The sequence below is a fragment of the Ursus maritimus genome, unplaced genomic scaffold, assembly GCF_017311325.1.
Source record: "Ursus maritimus isolate PB19 unplaced genomic scaffold, ASM1731132v1 scaffold_12, whole genome shotgun sequence".
In the NCBI taxonomy this organism is placed as follows: domain Eukaryota; kingdom Metazoa; phylum Chordata; class Mammalia; order Carnivora; family Ursidae; genus Ursus; species Ursus maritimus.
The window spans coordinates 20,565,015-20,587,841 of record NW_024423564.1 but is presented as its reverse complement, the minus strand read 5'-3'; the positions used below and the strand labels follow the sequence as shown (position 1 = coordinate 20,587,841).

General features: G+C 38.2%; 1 long non-coding RNA gene across 17 annotated transcripts in view; it reads left to right on the top strand.

Annotated features, from left to right (window-relative positions):
- The window catches only part of LOC103669321, a 171,944-nt gene that overhangs the window by 79,188 nt on the left and 69,929 nt on the right, over window positions 1-22,827 (top strand). For 14 of the 17 annotated variants that reach the window (XR_005834089.1, XR_005834084.1, XR_005834085.1 and 11 more), the window contains exon 2: window positions 7,125-7,314. This is a non-coding gene — a long non-coding RNA (uncharacterized LOC103669321). Of the gene's footprint in view, window positions 1-7,124; window positions 7,315-14,783; window positions 14,866-22,827 lie in introns of all 17 variants that reach the window. The other 3 variants (XR_005834093.1, XR_005834090.1, XR_005834092.1) reach the window with 2 other exon arrangements.

Sequence of the window (22,827 nt, the reverse complement as noted above, 5' to 3'; positions counted from 1 at the left end):
ACAGTCAACTTTTACTAGAAAAAATCCTATCTATGGTGAACTTTCTGTAAGGACCATATAACTAGACAGACAGGAAGGAAAATGTTGAGTCATGAATTAATGATAGGCCACTAAAGTTTTCTGATTCTGGGCTACATGCAAAGCCTTTAATACTAATCTTTACTTTATTTCAATTAGAGACTTAATTAGGAAATAAATATCCAGTATCTCTTTTTGGTCAAATGACTTAATCTATTCTGATGTTCAGCCAGGTTTCTTATCAAGAGTGGTAGAGACTAATTGGCTAATTGAGGCAAAGAGAATTTATTGAGAGGGCATCAGGCTCACAGAACAAAGAGGACACTGAACACAGAAGGCTTGGAAACAGGCAGGAACCAAAAGGTCACTAGAGTCAAAAAGTCAGATGCAGTCCCACAGTCCCTGCTTCCTCAGTGGATGGCCTACACAAGGTGCCACCACCATACTGCCACTGTCCCCTGTCCTTGCATTGCCCAGGAGAAAACCTCTGATTAACCTAGCTCACGTGCAACACTGCACAAGTCTTAATTCTCTCATTAACCCTACACACAGTTAATTCCCCAGAAGGAAACTGGAGGTACTAATACTGGGAAGCCAAAAACAAAAATGTCTTTTGCATTTGTACAGGGAAAAGCAGAAATGAGTGTTTTCACTTTTTCTTGTTTTTAGAATTTTGTTTAAAGGCACAGATTTTACCCAGACACAGAGATCTGAACGTTAGAAGGGACTTTACCTTTCCTCTAGCCAAACACTCTTATTTTGACATAGGCATTAAACAAGAAAAAAAAAAAAGTTGCATATTCTCATTGAAGAGTGAAATATATAATGATCATTTGTGAATAAGTCATGTGTGACATGGGCTTGTCAGAATCAAAAGCCAAGAATGCATCTGCCATCTTGGCAGAAGCAGAGGGAAGTTTCATTAGGGCCATGACCCAACCATATTTTCAACTACCTATTGGCCTCTCACTATGGTTTTCCATGTCCATTGGTTTAATTTTGGACCTACTAACTCAAGCTCAGTAGATCCCAAACCAAACTCAAATTTTTCCTGAAGACTTTGCCATCCCGACTGTCACCATCCTCAGGTGGACCTGGGCATTTCCCCTGCGCTTCCGTAGCACTTGGACGTTTTCCCCTAGACTATTTACCTACTGTCTCGATTTGTTCGTATGTCTATTTTTCCTTTTGAACTGGGAGCTCCTTGAGTGCCGTGACTGTGGCTCATTCACGGTTGTGTGTTCTCAGTGCGTTCGTTTAGTGCCGGCTACACCAGGGCCGACCAAATGAACACAATGGTAACAGGTGAGGCATGCTTCACTGAATGAGACGCATAGAGGAAGATGAGACCGTAGCAAACTCTGGATACCAAGCCGAGAGGGTGCCTGGGAATCCTGGCCTTGTCATGCCTGTAACCCCAGCTACCTGGCTGTACCCACAGGGGAGAAATTTTGGAAAGCAGCCTTCATCACATCCTAAGTGCTGGGCCATCTTCTCTCTTGTTATCCGCAATTCTTGTTACCTTATTACATTTACCTAGAATACAAACTAAGGCAGTTTCCATTTCTAGCCCAGGACTTGCTGAAAAACCTAACAACTATTTGGCTCCATTCTGTTGTAAATCTCTTTACGTGGAGTTTATTCTATTTTCTCTCTGCTATTCCAAGTGACTGTACCCCTGCATTGGCCTTTGACCCGTGGACCATGCCTCAGTGTTGGTTGACCCTCATAATCCACATTGCTTTTGGGGTCAGGCCTGAGGATAGAAAGGGATATTTTAGGCAATGCCACAATGAATATCAGCCTAATTTCAAGGAAAAAAAAAAGAAAAGAAAAGTAGAGTCATGGGAGAAAGTCCAGAGTACAAACCTGACAATTTAATCTGGAAACATCTGTTTGTCGTAAAGCCTAATTTTCATAGCCTTGTGTACACGTACCACACATGTGCGCTCATGCACGCATCCTTCTGTTCATTTATTTCTTTGGGCACCTACTGAGTTTGATCACTACGCTAGGCTCTGGGATAAAAAGATTTTAGAACGAAGATATTTTCCCTGCTCTTCAGATTGCTCATAATCTGGGAAGGAGAGAGAGTTCTATGAATGATAATTATAAAATACAGAGCAAATGTGTCAAAATAAAGGGGTGTCTGGCTGGCTCAGTTGGACGAGAATGTGACTCTTGATCTCAGGGTCATGAGTTTGAGCCCTAAATTGGGTGTGGAGATTACTTAAAAATAAGTAAATAAAACTTTAAAAAATAAATATGTCAAAATAAATGTGCACAGGTCTAACGGTAACAGAGGAGAGGGTATGCAATTTTAAGGTGACATCTAGTGCCTGACAGAATCCAAAAATGTTCTAAATATTTCATGCAAGGCTTTCCATAACCTGCCCCACTTTTCCAACCTTCTTTCTTTCTTTGTTTTCTTATTTCTTTATACAATTATACCCTCTAAACTCCAGCCACAGGTGACACTACCACAGAAGATGTTCATCGGGAATTTTAGTTTTTATCTTATTTTATTTTAATTCAAGTTTAGGAAGGCTGATTTATTTGGGGGAGAAAATTTGATAGAATAGCTTTGTCTGAAGTATAGTCAACCTCCTCCCAGCATTATGTATCGTCCCAAATGGTAAATAATCTTAGCTTCACAGATAATCTTAAAATCATGCATAGTTAGATTTAGAATGCAGTTTTTTTGCTTTCCTGCTTTCTCATCTCACCTAAGAGGTATACCTTACAGATTTTCCCTTTTTCAGGCTGTCAGCATTTAAAATTTAAAATTAGCATGCCTTTTCTAACCATATGCCAATGTTGATAAGTTTCTGAAGGAAGGAAACTGTCTGAAGACTAAAATTTGTCTTGCATAATCCCCAAACAAATATATGTTTAAGGAGCTGTTTTCATTGTTCTCGTGTGTGTCTGTGTATGTGAAGTCAAGATATGAACAGCTTGCAGAAAAATAGTCTAACTCCTATACCGGAGAGGTCTATGAAACATGCAATAGGCAGCGTTCACAAAGTGTATTTTCGAAACAACCTTTGGGTGGAGTTCTATTACTGCCAACGGATTTAGTTGTTGTGGTTTATTGTAACACTTACTGTCACTTTGAACAATTAAGTTTGTTTGATCCAACGTTAGAAGACTGCATTTCATGAGAACCAAGGCAACATCTACTCTAGGTTTCTGCGCCAGCAGCGTGCGTCACACTACAGACAGCCTGCCCAGCCGCTTCTTTCCGGTTCCTGTTTTTGTCTGAAAAATGGCAAAGTTGGGAATTAAAAATTAGTTCTAACAGCCCCCGGTGTGATTCTTTGTAGTCACATATAAATGTAAACAAAAGCATACTTGGTTTTGAAATCAAATATAAAAGTTCATACAGTATTCATTCTTTTTTATTTTTATTTTTTATCATTTTTTAAAAAATTTTGTTTATTTGAGAAAGAGAGAAAGTGAGAGAGAGAGTGCGCACGCATTCCAAGAGCCCCAGTATTCATTCCTTTTTAAAAGAAATGTAAATATATCTGATGAAATAGCTCAGTTACTCCCTCTTCCTTTTGTGTTTCCAGCCTTTATCAGAACACTGGTTCCCCAGTCTTTGAATTCAAACATGCTCCAGTTTTCCTTTGCCTGACACGCTTTCTCTGGTAACTAACCGTGCTGCTTCTTCACATCCCCTGTTTAATCTCATGCTTTACCAAATGCAATCCGACCCTTACGTCAAAAAACTGCTTCATCAGAACTGGCCAATCCCCCAGCCCCATCTGCCGCTCTCAGGTCATCTTTCGATCCACTTTTTTCGAAGTCTTTAACACCAACAACCTCTTCTAACTTTAACTCTCAGATTATCTTTCCATCCTCTTCCTCCCTGACTCTAAAATTGTATTTGTGCTTTGTGCGTTTCTCAGGTTCCTGTCTTTTGGCCCTTTTCTTTCCTCCCTCTATACTCTAACTTGAAAACTTATTTTATTCTACAGTTTTTTCCCCTACAGTTTTTTTTTTAAAGATTTTATTTATTTATTTGACAGAGAGAGAGAGAGACAGCCAGCGAGAGAGGGAACACAAGCAGGGGGAGTGGGAGAGGAAGAAGCAGGCTCCCAGCGCAGAAGCCCGATGCCAGGCTCAGTCCCAGGACTCTGGGATTATGCCCTGAGCCGAAGGCAGACGCTTAATGACTGCGCCACCCAGGCGCCCCTTTCCTACAGTTTTTTTAACCCTAAAAAGAACTTTAAAAAAATATAATGAATGTCCAATGTAACAGTATAAAGAATACAGTAGACTATCCAGTAAAAGATTAGCTGTCTTTCCCTTCTCCCATACATTTATTCTGTATATATATGTGTGTGTGTTTATATTTACATATATATTAATATAGTAATATATTTACACATATATGTATTTACATATATATTTTTTGTTATAAAAGTTGGATCATGTTACATATGGTTCTACAACTGGTATTTTTTCTTAATAACAAATCATGAATATCTTTCCTCATTGATGTTTATGGAACTAGCTAATCTTTTAAATGGCTGCATAGTATTCCATTGCATGGAAGTACCAGACTTCTATACTCCTTATGGACATATTCACATGGTTATCCCACCAGCTAGTCAAAATCAACCATCAAAAGCCCAAAATTATAATTTGTACTCTAGATTATAGGATGTTGTGTATCCCTGCCTGTTTCCATATCTTGATTAATAATGTCACCATTCATTCACGTGTGAAATGGGAATGCTAGTGCTAACATTTCTCCCAAGTTGTGGACGTAAATTTTACTGTCCATTAGAAACCTTACCTCTGGGTATGCCACGATGCTTCAGAATCTGCCTATCCTAGACGGAATCTTCATTGGGTGGCCCAGCTCTCAACTTGAATAGTTCAATCAAAACACCTGGGACTTGGCTGTTTCACCTCCCATGTCACTGAGCTTGTGCAATTTTATCAACGAATATATATTGAGTTTACTCTATCTAGTTTTTCTCTTTTATTGTTGTCTTAGTAGGATTTTGTTCTCTTTTGTCTGACCTGTTGCAACAGTCTTTTTACTATTACCATTCTCTCCTCACCCGCTCTCACCTCCCGTGTGACCCATGTATTCGCCAGGCTTTCATGAACCTGCTTCTCCTAAAGGGTAGATAGATCTACCAGTTACTATGCAGCTTAAAGACCATCACTGACTCCCATCCACACACAGAATAAAGTTCATACTCTTTAGCTTGCAATGCAGAGCCTTTTTATCACCTACTTATCTCTCTGTCCTCATTCTCATTTCCTTTTAACTCCCAGTTCTTCTCTCTTGCAATTTATGCTTTTGTAGTCCCAAAAGACTCACACATACACACACACACACACACACACACACACACACACACACAAAGGTTTCTAAGAGCTCCACATACTTTCAAATGTTAATTCCTCCCTGTAAGATGGCCCGCTGCACCTGCTTTCCTTGAAAACTCCTATTTATTCTTCAAAGTCCTACTGTACCATCTTTTGCTCAATGGAGTCTTCCCTCACTTTCCCTAGACAAAATAGATTCCTTCTTTCTTTATTATTTGTGAACTTTCCACACGCATTATTGCATGTATATGTATATACACATGTATTATTGCATATTATATTATTTATCTATATTATTATCTATTTCCTTAACTTTTATCCCTATTTCTTTGATAGTAAAGACCAGACATTAATTCATATTTGTATAGTTAACATCTCCCACACTTCTGGCACATGATAAGTGCTCAGTAAAGTTTTACTGGGGGAAGCTGAGTGATGACTTTATTCCTCTGTCTCCCTGAGCATCTACGTCTAACCAGCTGACATCTCTTTGCAATGCCACCTCCTCAATTTTAGTGTCTCTTTCACTTCATTCCCACCACCATAGCCATAGACAAGAACTCATTCCCTTGCATCTATGCACTCAGCAGCATACTTGCTAAATACGTGTAGTTTGGAGAACATAGTTATGAAAAACATGGTAGCTGCCCGGAGAAGCCTGTGACAACTCTCTGGGCAATTGGTCAATCACTGAAATAACTTTGTGTGGCCCATAATTTTCTCCTAATCTTCCGTCCCTTTCACGGTACCCTCAGAGTATTCCTCTTAGCTCTGATCATATTACTTTTGAGCTCAAATCCCTGTACTTTCTATTTATTGAGAATATAGATTCACATTTAGACTGGCATTCAGACTCTGCCTTTTACATCTTACTTACCTCTCTCCTTTCCTCCACTATTTCCTAATCCTACCCATTCTTCAAAGATGAATTCCTATACCATTTCCATGAAGTCTTCCAGGATCCTTCTAGGAATAATTAGCATGCCACTTCTTTTTTCCTTACATTAATGTGCATCCTTCTTGTGTTATAATTACTTATGTCTACATCTATCTCCATTGTTAGTGGAGGGCAGCAATTAGATGTGCGCATTTTTTTTCTTTTTTGGCTTCACAAAATCAATACTGACAGAAATATACTAGGCTTTTGAATTTGAATCTTACTTCTTATTCCGTTTGAGGATTGTTCACTCTTCCCATCTACATAGTTCTCAGTGATATTTCTGTCTTTGAGCTTTACAGAATCAAATACCATGATGGTAAAATTTATATTTTATAAGGAATATGATTGTTTTATAAAATAACTTCACAGCAAATTTAACTAATTCTCTAGAAAGGATCTTATTGCCTAGAGCCACAGTGAAATTACATAGCAACAGACCTTCGTTAATGAAGAGTAATTATTGTAGTGTGGTAATCTCAAATGCAAAATAGTATTATAATAAAGTATATGTATCACACTTGCCAAAATGAATTAAATCTTACTCTTTTGATTAAAAGATCAAAGATTTTTTAATCGTGTCTTTGCACATTTTGCAAGTAATCTGCTGAATCCAGTAATAAGTGATAACAAACCTATCATTTATGTAAATGTTCACAAGCTTGACAGTAATGAAGCTTAGATTAGCTTTTACAGAGGAATGTGGAGTGCAAATATGTAATCTTCTCATATGCATGCAGGGTAGGATAATTTTTTTTTTTTTTTTTTTGCCAGTTGAAAGCCCTTTAATGATGCAAAAGTGATTTTATATTGCTTTTAGATCTTTATTTGATACATTGGCCTGGAAGACAAACTACTGGACAGCGTTGCTGTGAAGCTCAAGTACAAACATGGAGATTTTTGGCACAATTATATGAACAAGACGAGTCGTGCTTCTTACATTTGAATTATACGTTATTCATCTGGATACACTAAACTTCTTACCATTAGAAATCAACTTTTCTTTCAAGGTATGTATTTTATTGACATTTCCTTCTATTTCTATTTTATTGAGAGGTAATTCAGCTGTTATAGGGAAAAGAACATGGCTTTAGAGTCTGAGTATCCTCCCCTTTAATTCTGGCTCTGCCACTTATTACCATTGTGACTTTGGGCAAGGTACTTACATTCTCTTAACCTCATCTTACTCATTTAGAAACCCTTAAAGGATTGCTGTGAGGATCAAATTACATAAAACTATGTAAAGCATCTAGCACAACACTTGACACATGATATTGACTGCCCAGTGGCAATCACTGGTGTCATCAATATCATCATCATCATCATCATCATCATCATCATCATCATGGACTGTGTTCCTTAGACTATTTTTTTGTTGTTGTTATAGTGAACTGAGGAATGGAAAAACCTAGGTTCATAATCTGGTTTCATAACAAATGGGGTAAAATGTTAACAATAAGTGAATCTGGATGAATAGTGTATGAATATTCTTTGAATTATTTTTATTCTCACAACTTTTTAATAAATGAGGCAGAAGAGAGAATTGGTGATATAGAAGACAAAATGATGGAGAATAAGGAAGCTGAGAAAAAGAGAGATAAACAACTACTGGATCATGAGGGGAGAATTTGAGAGATAAGTGATACCATAAAGCAAAACAATATTAGAATAATTGGGATCCCAGAAGAAGAGGAGGAAGAGAGAGAGAGAGATGGAGAGGCAGAAGGTATATTGGAGCAAATTATAGCAGAGAACTTCCCTAATCTGGAGAAGGAAATAGGCATTCAAGTCCAGGAGGCACAGAGAACCCCCCTCAAAATCAATAAAAATAGGTCAACACCTAGACATATAATAGTGACACTTGAAAATCTCAGAGACAAAGAGAAAATCCTGAAAGCAGCTTGGGACAAGACATCTGTAACCTACAAGAGTAGAAACATTAGACTGGCAGAAGACCTATCCTCAGAGACCTGGCAGGCCAGTAAGGACTGATGTGATATAATCAGGGTGTTAAATGAGAAAAATATACAGCCAAGAATACTTTATCCAGCAAGGATGTCATTCACAATAACAGGAGAGATAAAAACTTCCAGGACAAACAGAAACTAAAAGAATTTGTGATCACCAAACCAGCCCTACAAGAAATATTAAAGGGGATCCTTTAAGTGAAGAGAGCCCAAAAGTAACATAGACCAGAAAGGAACAGAGACAATATACAGAAACAGTGACTTTACAGGTAATACAATGCCATTAAATTCATATCTTTCAATAGTTACTCTGAATGTAAATGGACTAAATGCCCCAATCAAAAGACACAGGGTATCATATTGAATAAAAAAGCAAGACCCATCAATATGCTGTCTAAAAGAGACTCATTTTATTTATTTTTTATTTTTTAAAGATTTTATTTATTTATTTGATAGAGATAGAGACAGCCAGCGAGAGAGGGAACACAAGCAGGGGGAGTGGGAGAGGAAGAAGCAGGCTCCTAGCAGAGGAGCCTGATGTGGGGCTCGATCCCATAACATCGGGATCACGCCCTGAGCCAAAGGCAGACGCTTACCCGCTGTGCCACCCAGGCACCCCTAAAAGAGACTCATTTTAGACCCAAAGACACATCCAGATTTAAAGTGAGGGGGTGGAAAATAATTTATCATGCTAATGGACATCAAAAGAAAGCTGGGGTAGCAATCCTCAGAGAGATTTTAAACCAAAGACTGTAGTAAAAGAAGAGGAAGGTCTCTGTATCATAACTAAATGGTCTATCCAACAAGAAGATCTGACAATTGTAAATATTTCTGCCCCTCACATGGGAGCAACCAATTTTATAAGCTAATTAATAACAAAATTAAAGAAACACATTAATAATATGCAATAATAGTAAGGGACTTTAACACCCCCTCGCTGCAATGGACAGATCATCTAAGCAGAAGATCAACAAGGAAATAAGGGCTTTGAATGACACACTGGACCAGATGGACTTCACAGATATATTCAGAACATTCCATCCTACAGCAACAGAATATACATTCTTCTCTAGTCCACATGGAACATTCTCCAGAATAAATCACATACTGGGTCACAAATCAGGTCTTAACTGATATCAAAAGAATAGGATCATTCCCTGAATATATTCAGACGACAATGCTTTGGAAGTTGAACTCAATCACAAGAGGAAATTTGGAAAGAACTCAAATACATGGAGGCTGAAGAGCATCCTACTAAAGAATGAATGGGTTGACCAGGAAATTAAAGAAATTAAAGAAGAATTTTTAAAAATCATGGAAACAAATGAAAATGAAAACACAACTGTTCAAAATCTTTAGGATGCAGCTGAAACAGTCCTAAGAGAAAAGTATATAGCAGTACAAGACTTTCTCAAGAAATAAGAAAGATCTCAAATTGACAACCTAACTTTACACCTAAAGGAGCTGAAGTGGGGTGCCTGGGTAGTGCAGTCATTAGGTGTCTGCCTTCGGCTCAGGGTGTGATCCCGGCATTCTGGGATCGAGTCCCACATTGGGCTCCTCCGCTGGGAGCCTGCTTCTTCCTCTCCCACTCCCCCTGCTTGTGTTCCCTCTCTCGCTGGCTGTCTATCTCTGTCAAATAAATAAATTTAAAAAAAAAATCTTTAAAAAAAATAATAAAGGAGCTGGAGAAATAACAGCAAATAAAGCCTAAACCCAGAAGAAGAAGAGCGTTAATAAAGATTAGAGCAGAAATCAATGAAATAGAAACCAAAAGAACAGTCGAACAGATCAATGAAACTAGGAGCTTGTTCTTTGAAAGAATTAATAAGATTGATAAACCCCTGGCCAGACTTATCAAAAAAAAAGAGGACCCAAATAAATAAAATAATAAATGAAAGAGGAGAGATCATAACTAATACTGAAGAAATACAAACAATTTTAAGAACGTATTGCGAGGAACTATATGCCAAAAATTAGGCAATCTGGAAGAAATGAATGCATTCCTAGAGAGGTATAAACTACCAAAACTGAAACAGGAAGAAGCAGAAAACCTGAACAGACCCATAACCAGTAAGGAAATTGAAGCAGTAATAAAAAAATCTCCCAAAAAACAAGAGTCCAGGGCTGGATGGCTTCCCAGGGGAATTCTACCAAACATTTAAAGAAGAATTAATACCTATTCTTCTGAAGCTGTTTCAAAAAATAGTAATGGAAGGAAAACTTCCAAATTCTTTCTATGAGACCAGCATTACCTTGATCCCAAAACCAGACAAAGACCCCACCAAAAAGGAGAATTACAGACTAATATCCCTGATGAACATGGTTGCAAAAATTCTCACAAGATCCTAGCCAATAAGATCCAAAAGTACATTGAAAAGATTATTCACCACGACCAAGTGGGATTTATTCCTGAGCTGCAAGCGTGGTTCAACATCTGCAAATCAATCAATGTGATACACTGATACATTAAGTTTTACTATCTTTTTAAAATTATCTTTTATCAATTCATTAATAAAAGAAAGGACAAGAACAATATGATCCTCTCAACTGATGCAGAAAAAGCATTTCACAAAGTACAACATCCTTTCTTGATTACAACTCTTCATAGTGTAGGGAGAGAGGGAACATACCTCAATATCATAAAAGCCATATAGAAAAGCCCACTGCAAGTGTAATTCTCAATGGGGAAAAACTGAGAGCTTTTTCCCTAAGGTCAGAAACATGGCAGGGATGTCCACTCTTACCACTACTGTTCAATATAGTACTAGAAGTCCTAGCCTTAGCAATCAGACAATGAAAAGAAATAAAAGGCATTTGAATCAGCAAAGAAGTCAAACTCTCACTCTTCTCAGATGACATGATACTCTATGTGGAAAACCTAAAAGACCCCCCCCCCAAAATCTCTAGAACTCATACAGGAATTTAGCAAAATGGCAGGATGTAAAATCAATACACAGAAATCAGTTGCATTTCTATACACTAACAATGAGACAGAAGAAAGACAAATTAAAGAGTTGATCCCATTTACAATTACACCCAAACCATAAGATACCTAGGAATAAACCTAACTAAAGAGGCAAACGAGCTGTACTCAGAAAACTATAGAACACTCATGAAAGAAATTGAGGAAGACACAGTAATGGAAAAATGTTCCATGCTCATGGATGGGAAAAACAAATATTGTTAAAATGTCTATGCTATCTAGAACAATGTATACATTCAATGCAACCCTTATCAAAATACCATCAACTTTTTTCACAGAGCTGGAACAAATAATCCTAAAATTTGTATAAAACCAGGAAAGACCCTGAATAGCCAAAAGGACGTTGAAAAAGAAAACCAAAGCTGGTGGCATCACAATCCCAGACTTCAAGCTCTATTACAAAGCTGTAATTATCACGATAGTATGGTACTGGCACAAAAACAGACATGTAGATCAATGGAACAGAACAGAGAACCCAGAAATGGACTCTCAACTCTATGGTAACTAATCTTCAACAAAGCAGGAAAGGACATCCAATGGAAAAAAGACAGACTCTTCAAAAAATGGTTTTGGGAAAATTGGACAGCCACATGCAGGGGAATGAAACGACCATTTCCTCACACCATACACAAAAATAGAGTCAAAATGAATGAAAGACCTAAATGTGAGACACGAATCCATCAAAACCCAAGAGGAGAACACAGGCAGCAACCTCTTCGACCTTGCCCACAGCAACTTCTTGGAGACATGTCTCCAAAGGCAAGGGAAAGAAAGGCAAAGATGAACTATTGGGACTTTATCAAGATATAAAGCTTTTGCACAGCAAAAGGAAACAGTCAGCAAAACCAAAAGACAACTGACAGAATGGGAGAAGATATTTGCAAATGACATATCAGATAAAGGGCTAGTATCCAAATCTATAAAGAACTTATCAAACTCAATACCCAAAGAACAAATAATCCGATCAAGACATGGGGAGAAGACATGAACAGACATTTCTGCAAAGAAGACATCCAGATGGCCAACAGACACCCGAAGAAGTGCTCAACATCACTCAGCATCAAGGAAATATAAATCAAAACCACAATGAGATACCACCTCACACCTGTCAGAATGGCTAAAATTAGCAAGGCAAGAACACAGATGTTGGCAGGGATGCAGAGAAAGGGGAACCCTCCTACACTGTTGGTGGGAATACAAGCTGGTGCAGCCACTCTGGAAACCAGTATGGAGGTTCCTCAAAAAGTTGAAAATAGAACTACCCTATGACCCAGCAATTGCACTACTGGGTATTTACCCCAAAGACACAAATATAGTGATCCAAAGGGACATCTGCACCCCAATGTTTATAGCAGCAATGTCCACAATAGCCAAACTATGGAAAGAGCCAAGACGTCTATTGACAGATGAATGGGTAAAGAAGATGTGGTATACACACACACACACACACATATATATATATATATATATATATATATTCAATGGAATATTACTCAGCCATCAAAAGGATGGAATCTTACCATGTATATCTATGTTGATGGAACTGGAGGGTATTATGCTGAGTGAAGTAAGTCAATCATAGAAAGACAGTTGTCATATGATCTTACTCATGTGGAATTTAAGAAATGAAACAGAGGATCATAGGGGAAGAGAGGAAAAAATAAAACAAGATGAAATCAGAGATGGAGACAAACCATAAGAGGCTCGTAACTATAGGAAACAAACCAAGGGTTGCTGGAGGCGAGGGAGGTGGGGGGATGGGGTAACTGGATGATGGACATTAAGGAGGACACATGATGCAATGAGTACTGGGTATTATATAAGTCTGATGTATCACTGAACTCTACCTTTGAAACTAATAATACATTATATGTTAAGTAATTGATTTTAAATTTTTAAAAAGATGAAAAGATAACACACACACCCCCAAAGAAATGTACAGAACAGGCAAATCCATAGGCTCAGAAAGCAGATTAGTGATTGTCAGGGGCTGGAGGGAGGGGAATGACTGCTTAATGGGTACAGAGTTTCCTTTTTGGGTGATAAAAATGTTCTGGAACTAGATGGTTATACATTATGAATTATATACTTTAAAATGGTAAATTTTATGTTACATGTTTTTTACAATAATGTATAATTTTTTTTTGATCCATTTATAGTTGGTTTAAAAAATTAGGTAGGCATCAGCTTCAGTTTTTTTTTCCAACTGGCCATCAGTCACCACAGTATCTAAATGATAAATTGGTTTTGAGTCACTGATTTCAAATGCCTTTTTCATCATGTTTGGTATTCTTATATTAATTTGAGTCCTTTTCTGGACTTTCTGTTCTGACCCAGAGTTCCAGCTTCCTCTTCCTATACCAGCACCATACTGCTGTATGTAACATAGCTTTACATTATGCTTTGATTTTTTGCGGGACCAGTTCTCTGCTCAATTCTTCACTCCCCAAAATTCTTCCGTTGCAGAATTTTCCTGGAAATTTTTGTACTTTTATTATACAATATAAATGTTATAATCTTCACTCAAGTTTTTTGTTAAAGTTGTTACAATTCTTTTAATAGACTTATTTTTTTTTTAGAGCACCTTTAGGCTCACAGCGAAAATGAGTGGAAAGTACAGAGTTCCATGTACTCATGACCTCCCTCAACACACACACACACACACACACACACACACACACACACACACACTCACAACCTTCCCATCATCTAGTACCAGAGTGGTGCATTTGTTATGATGAATGAACCATCACTGAGGCATCATGATCACCTAAGTGCATAGTTCACATTAGGGTTTGCTCTTAGTATCGTACATTGGAATGTATGTTGTCCACTCTTGGTATTATACATTTGCCTTTTGATAAATGTGTAATAGCATGTATCTATCATTGCAGTATCATGCAGAATACTTTCACTGCCCAAAAAATCCTCTGTGCTCTGCCTAGTCATCCTTCCTTGTCCCCCAACCCCTGATGACCACTGAACTTTTTACTGTCTGTATAGTTTTGCCTTTTCCAGAATGTCATATAGTTGGAATCACACAGTATGTAGCCTTTTCAGATTGGCTTCTTTGACTGAGTAATATGCATTTAAGGTTCTTCCATGTCTTTTTATGGCTTGATAGATCATTTCCTTTTGGCACTGAATAATATTCCATTATCTAAGATATACCAGTTTATTTATCCATTCACCTACTAAAAGATATCTTGGTTTTTCTAAGTTTTAACAATTATGAATAAGGCTACCATAAATACCTATGTCTAGGCTTTTGTGTGGACATGTTTTTATTTTTAAGTAATCTCCATTCTCGATGTGGGTCTCAAACTCATGACCCTGAGATCAAGAGTCACATGTTCTACCAACTAAGCCAGCCTGGTACCCCTGTGTGGACATAAGTTTTCAGTTCCTTTGGATAAATACCAAGGAGTACAGTTGCTGGATCGTATGATAAGAATATGTTTCATTTTGTGAGAAACTACAAAACACTCTTTTCCAAAATCATCGTACCTTTTCCTATTCACACCAGCAGTGACTGAGAACTTTTGTTGTGCCACATCTTTGTCAGCATCTGGTGTTGTCAGTATTTTGGATTTGGGCCATTCTAATAGGTACGTAGTGGGCTGTTGGAATCTTGACTGTCAAGTTTATCATCTAATTTGGGATTAGCTCTCCATTATTCAAATCTTTTTTTTATGTCTCAGAGTGGATATTTATAATTTTTTCATGTAAGTTCTATATATTTTTGTGAAATTTATTCCCATTCATTATATTATGTATTATCTATGACACAATTTCCTTTACATTTTCCAGATTATTTTCTGTGTCTAACAGTTATTGACTTTTATATATTTCTTTGGTACTGCTTACCTTATTGAACTCCAATTATAGATGACATATCATCAAAATAATTTTATCTCTTATCCAACTTCATATTTCTTATCTGTGTGCATTCATGAGAACTTCTCTTCTACACACTCGTCTTTCTTCCATCTGACATAAATGCAGCTCCCTCATTGTCAGCTGTGGCCCTCAATCTATTTCTGAATTTCAGACTTCTCTCTAGAACTTGAGACTCGTGTATTTATTCATTCAACTTATACTTATTGAGCTCTTACTGTGAACTTGACTCTTTCCAGATATATCTCCAGGGATAGTAAAACAACTAACTCCTAACAAACAAAATTCTCTCTGTAAGAGAATAACACTGCTATTCTGTTATTATAATGTTTAAGTTTTGGAAGATAATGCATAAAGAACTTCCAGTTTCTCAAATAGTTTATATTTGTAAAATTATGCCAAAACTACATTTAACCAGCATCCCGCAATGTGTTTTGGTGCCCCTATAGCTCATTTGATCCTGGAAATCCCATTTTTACATGTTTCTATTCCTTTTTTTTTTTTTAAGATTTTATTTATTTGCGGAAGAGAGAGAGAGCATGAGCAGGGGGAGAGGCAGAGGGAGAAGCAGACTCCCCACTGAGCAGGGAGCCCGACACAGGGCTCAATCCCAGGAATGAGATCATGACCTGAGCCAAAGGCAGACGCTTAACTGACTGAGCCACCTTGGAGCCCCACATGTTTCAATTTCAAATTTGTGGTAAAGAACTCCAAAATGTAATGTTGTTTTATCAAAAGAATATACGGTGTTAACTGTCATGAGGATTTAAGCCAGTGATCGCTAATAAATGTGGCCAATCATTTACTTGAATGGTTATCCATGCAGATTTTAAGTTGAAGTTTAAAATTTATTTTTTACATGTTCCCACTGGCTTGCTTTGACGATTCACCTAAAGCCCCGCGATTAGCTCAACTTCGTACCTCTGTCAGCATATGAGAGAACTGTCACCGCTCCTGAGAAAAAGAATTTGCAGAGTTTAGAAAGCGAGAGGTCATCTAAAAAGGTTCAGAAAAACAGAAAGACAAGTTGTTTATAAACAACTTTGGTTATTCTGTAAGGAAAGACAGTCAGAAGACTGAGGTTTCGATTCCAGATCTACAGAGAATAGTATGATTTACAGAAAGTTACAGCTCTTTTCTCCAGCTGTAAGATGAGAATAAGTGTACTTACTCCTCAACTTCGGAGCAATGTCAGGAGAGTACATCAGGTAACGTGACAACTTTATCATCATTCTCCTTGTTATTGTGGAATGTTAGGGAAGATCACCTAGTTAAACCTCCTTTTCAGTGCTCGGAATCCCATATACAGAGCTCCTAACTGGTGGATAGGTATTTAGGCTCTGCTATGTATTAGAGAAATCAAAGGTTATAGAGAAAACACTCTATTAAAAAGGGTGAAAATTAATGTAAGGCACTTTAACATATACTCTCATGATGAAGACCAAACTAGGGGAAATCATCTCAACTATCAGCTATTTCTTTTTTTAAAAGTTTTTATTTATTTATTTGAGAGAGAGGCAGAAAACACAAGCTGGGGGAGTGGCAGAGGGAGAGAGAGAAGCAGGCACCCTGCTCATGATGACCTGATCAAAGGCAGACGCTTAACCAACTGAGCCACCAAGGCGCCCCCTATCAGTTATTTCTTTGTGATAAAATACTTATTTTCTGATGTCAGATCCTTTGGAAGCAATGCCAAGTGATATGGGAAATATAAATTATGTAATATATTTAAATCTACTCCTAGTTAGAACACTTAGAAGGGTTTCCTTTCCAAATAAGAAAAGACCTTTAATTTTTGATATTTAAAATTTGGGATAACTACGTATTACATTCAGCAAAGTCAAATTTTCTATTCCAGTGTAACTCAGCAGTGATTAAAAAGTAAAAAGATTCTGGGGCACCTGGGTGGCACAGCGGTTAAGCGTCTGATCCCGGCGTTATGGGATCGAGCCCCACATCAGGCTCCTCTGCTAGGAGCCTGCTTCTTCCTCTCCCACTCCCCCTGCTTGTGTTCCCTCTCTCACTGGCTGTTTCTGTTAAATAAATAAATAAAATCTTTAAAAAAAAAAAAAAAAGTAAAAAGATTCTAAAGTGACGTATTTGCTCTCAGTGGAAATAAAGTGCTTCGAGGTTTTTTTGCTTTGTAGTCCCAGAATGAAAAAAAAAAAAAAGGCAGGCTCCAGGGTGGCTCAGTCAGTTAAGCGTCTGCCTTCAGCTCAGGTCATGATCCCAGGGTCCTGGGATGGAGTCCCTTGTCAGGCTCCCTGCTCAGCAGAGTCTTGTTCTCCCTCCCCCTCCCCCTCTGTCCCTCCCCTGGTCCTCCCCTTACTCATGCTCTTTCTCTCAAATAAATAAATAAAAATAAATAAATAAATAAATAAACAAATAAATAGCATTTATTTTGTGTTCCTTAAAATGCTTTTGTGCAAGGAGGACTCTTGATGATGGTGTTGATTGACTAAAGGAGGGCCCTGGTTGTGTTTATAAACAAATGTAAGACCTGTAAATTCCAGTTGCAACGCAAAAATTAAACAGAAATATGCTACCTCCTAAGACTGAAAAACGCAGGACCTTTAGTCAAAAAAATGTATTGGTTAGGCATCTATCAGATACTTAACACTGTACATAAACATTTTTAAAAAGGAAGAAAGGAAAATCTGCAACCTAATTTAATCAACTTGTTTCGATTTCTTGGTTCACCTAAAATTCCCCTAGGTATTTTTCTTCCTCACTAAAAATGTTCAAATACCTTCAGTTATTAACTAATATAGCCTAAAATACTGTGTTTTCATAAAATTATGCACATTTTCTTTACGGCATTTACTAAAAACTATTCTCAGTTCTCAGGAAAAAAGCAGTGAATCTTTATTACTTCTTAAAATGGTTTCAGAGAAATAAACTCTTGGAAGTTCCTTTATGATCTTCCCCCCCCCCTCCCCAAATGAAGTACATCCTGTCTGAAGCAGAATTACTATCAAACTAAAAGCAAGAGCTTCGGGGTAACTGAATTTAAAAGTATTTTACACTAAAAGTTCTGGTATGTTCTGAGTATATCAGATGATAAGCTTTAGTATAATAATATTAGAGTGAAAAAAAAAAAGCACCTCTTCAAGGGGCTGTGGTAAGCCACAGTAGTTTTTAAAAGACTTGTTAAACAGAAAGTTGTGGTTCCTGCTAGTGGTCAGTGTATGAAGAATTAGAAATGCTTAGAGTGTCAATAAATCAAATCTTAGAATTGGTGAGTACAGGTATTGCTACATGGTAACCCGATTTGTAGAATTTTACAGTTGTATGATAAAAGGAATATGCTTTATGATCACTTTAAAGAAATTGTGACTCCATCTGTTAAACTTTGGCAGAAGGAGTAGGGAACTTAAATTCTTAAGGAACCAGGTTTGGCCCCCTTGGTGCTATTTCCTTCAAAATGAGACCACCCGGGAACATCAGTATGGAGGAGGTCCTGAATGGTGTCCCTGCAGAGCGGACGGGTTGTTGCTAACCTCCCTTCTAGACCTCCGCTTGTCACTGACTCCTTAGGGCAGATCTTCTTCCATGAGAAGCAGCTGCCGCAGGTGGGCATTTTCTTCAGTATCAACTTAATATCCACTGACTGGAAACATAAGTATTTTTACAGTCACCCTGGAGGAAAAGAGAGCAATGGCCTCCGCCCGCAGACAGCTCTGTCTGTAGAAGAAAGAGGGACAGAGTAGAATGATGCCGCCATGGGTTGCCCAGACCGGAAACTTGGGTGACAGTCACTATGCTTTCTGCCTTCCTTGACTCCCCACATTCAGATATTCACCAGTCTGCAAATTATTCTTCTCCAGTAGTTCTTGAATGTATGTGCTTCATTTTTCCCCTGGTTCCCTGGCATGTATTCGGCCACCTTTCTATGCCCCCTGGCATTTTGTAACAGCCTCTGGGCTGCCACCGCCCATCCAGTCATCCTCCTCATGAGAACCCAGTGGTCTTTCTAAACTGCAAATCTCCCTCCTGTAAAACTTCAATAATTTCCCACTGCTGTCAGGATGAAGTCCGCACTTCCTCATGTGGTTCATAAGGCCCTGCGTGATCTGAACCTCTTCCCACAAATGCTTCTGCAGTTTCACCTCTTTGTTCTCCGAATTACCGAAACTTCAGTTCCCTGAACAAGTGACGTTCTCACCTCTGGACTTTTGCATGTTCCAAGTGTGATCGGACTCCTGCCTGCCTCCCCAGGGTCATATCATAGCACTGTCCCCTCGCTGCCCCATCGCGCACATTGGTCTGGAATGCACATTGGTCTTCTCTCTTAGGGCTCCTTGTGTTTTCTCCACTCCGGGGTGAATGTTGTTCCCCAGTTATGACGTCTATCTATGTGCTCCAACATGGTACACACAAGGGCTGTGTGGGAAACCAGAATGAGGGAGAGTATGTATGTACTCTAACGCATCTTGAAAACAGTTCCAGAAGCTTGAAGTTCTCAGAAATCACAGTGGAAAACTAACATATAGTCCACTGAAAATGAAACAATAGAGTCATTCTTTTTGAACAGCATTTGGAAAACTGAGAGGCTGAGACAGAATCTAGATGGGGCATTCAGGTAGTGCAAGCAGTTGTGAAAATTTCCAAACGATGAACTACTTATGCTGCACTAGGATGAGTAGCTCATAGTCCCTGAGAAGTGGATGTTTCCAGGCCACTCGGGGAAGCAGAGATATGTTCCACCATCTAGGAGGTCTGTTCAGTAATAGTCACTGATGACTGAGCTTCTACTCTCTGTCACGTTCCCCTGCATTATGTCCAGACCCGTATTTCCAAACTCATGTTGTCCGTCACTGCTTGGGCCCCCCAAGGCACCTCAGAAGACCTTACCTAACCAGGACAGAATTTGTCATTCTTCCCACAACCTGCTGCTTTTCTAATGTTTTCTCTTCTAGTTAATGTCACCTCCGTCCACTCAGAGATCCAAGTAAGATACCCAAGATATCCACTTAGATGTGCCTTTAGACTTACACTCCTACCATGACATGCAGCATGTCACCTTCTCTTCTTGATGCTATTTTCTTAATTTTTTTTAATTTGAGTATAGTTGACACATGATGTTACATTAGTTTCAAGTGGACAACATGGTGATTGGACAACTCTGTATGTTATGCTGTGCTCACCACAAGGGTAGCTCCCATCTGTCACCACACAGCACTATTATAATACCTTTGACTACATTCCCTATGCTGTACCTTTAATTTCTTAATAATGCTCAAACCCATTAACTTCTCTTCATCCTCACTGCCTCTACTTCAATGAAGGCTACACTCATTTCTGACTAATAATAGGCTCCTAATTGGTTACCCTCCCTCCCATCTTGCCTCACCTTCATTCCCCATACTGCAGCCAGAGTGATATTCCCAAAGTTTAAATCTAATTATCTTGCTTCTTCTGTTTAGGACCTTGTGATGATTCTCCATTGCTCAGGATAAAGCACTTGCTGAATATCTGTTGAATGAATTATCTTCTCAAATGTTCAGAATAACATTAGGTTAGACAGTATTATTCCATTTTGCAAGTAAGGGGACTAAGGCTAACGTGAAGAGCTTACCCCAGAGTTGAATGGTCAGGTCTGTCTGACTTCTGAGGCTGTACTGTTTCTACATCCATGGCCTATCCTTTCTATCAGGAAACAGCCTCTTCATGTGGACATCGAGAAAAGACTACTGGGTACCCAGTGCGTTCCTGCCAGTCATACACAAGTAAACAATTAGTGGTTCCCATAACATCGTAGTAAATGCTTTATAGAATTATCTTGTACTACTGTAAAAATGTGATTAACCAGAAATTTCACTTAAGCAGATTTTATTTTAAGAGTATGCAGCGAAAAGACATTGCAATCTTTCAGGCAAAATCTCGATATTACCAAAAACAAGCTGACAGGAATTTTTAACAGTTTCCAAGGTATAACTTGGAGTCTCTACACGTTGAACTCTTTGTCTATACCTCTTCCATTGCATGTACAATGACCACCAAATAGAGCTTTTGCCCAGCATCGTACCTGGCATATAGTGGATGTTCGGTAAGTATTTGTCAAATGAATGAATTAATAAAGGGGAAAAGTAAAACCCTGGTTCAGCATTCTAAGATCCAGAGTCACTTACTCACGGTTGTCATATTTTTCCTCCTCAGGGAAGATAGTAAACTAATATATTTTATCAAGTTTCCCACAACGTAGGTCAAAACAAAAAAGTTTTCTTATTCTCAGTAAACTAGAATATTCATTCAATCCGAACAATTTATTTCCTAAATGTAGTGGTAAAAAACACATGTGATTCAAATTTTTAAAGTTTCTATCAAGTGCGTCTGGGTGGCTCAGCTGGTTAAGCATTGACTCTTGATTTCAGCTCAGGACATGACCTAAGGGTTGTGAGATCGAGCCCTGCGTTGGGCTCCACGCGGGATGGGGAGCGTGCTTGAGATTCCCTGTCTTCCCTCTTCTTCTGCTCCTCCCTTCCCTATACGCACTTGGCTCACGTGCGCTCTCTCCCTCACTCTCGGGGGGGGGGGGAAAAAAAAAGCTTAAATACCAGAGTTATCCAGTCTACACTAATATTTCAGACTTCCTCTTGGTCATTTTTCCCCTAACTCTCTCCACAATTTTATACTGTGGAGTTACTTAACACATGATGATTTTAATCAAGGTTAACTCTGAATCATATTTGTCATATTAAAACAAAATTAAAATATCTTGGGGCACCTGGCTGACTCAGCCAGTAGAGCATGCGACTCTTGATCTCAGGGTCATAAGTTCGAGCCCTATGTTGGGTATAGAGATTGCTTAAGAATAATATAAAAAACTCTTTAAAAAAGTAAAATATCCTGATTTTCTAGGTGAAAAGTATAATTGATAATTCTTGGTTAGTCAGGAAGAAAACTCAAATTGTACATATCACATACTATATTTCTAGGTCTCTTTTTATAATGAAAAAATTATACTTATAATATAGCTTTAAATATTTTAGTACATAAATCTCCAATATGAAGATTTTAGACATGTACCACGTAAGGAAATTATATCTTATTTCTCCTTTTAAGGATTTGTTTGTTTATTATTTGTGAGATAGAGAGAGATTGGGGGAGGGGCAGAGGGAGAGGGAGGAGAGAGAGAATCCCAAGTAGACTCTCTGCTGAGCACAGAGCCTGATCCCATGGCCCTGAGATCATGACCAGAGCTGAAATCAAGAGTCAGACATTTAACAGACTGAGCCACCCAGGTGCCCCTCTTATTTCTCCTTAAAAACAAAAATCAGATCCTTATTTGTATTACTGGCTATGATGGCTGACCTTCATTCTGGTCATGCTGAAATAGGACCAGAAAATAGGAGGAAAACTGAACTTGAGTTTCCACTGCAGTGAAATGATGATTTGGTTATGATACATTGACAGCTTGTACTATTACTAGTTATATATTACCTGGTTATGAACATAGATCTAATATCTCACTGCTTCTAAGAAAATTAACTGTATCACCAACACCAAGAATTTCTGATGGAAGTTAATCCTATCCTGAAGCCCAGGTGAAATTATTTTAGGACTGAGCTCAGATCCCTTAACAAAAATGTGTTTCCAACCATGGTGTTATATTGGCAAATTTGGAAAATCCAGGGGTGCAAGTGATAATTAGATCAATATTAGATTTTAAA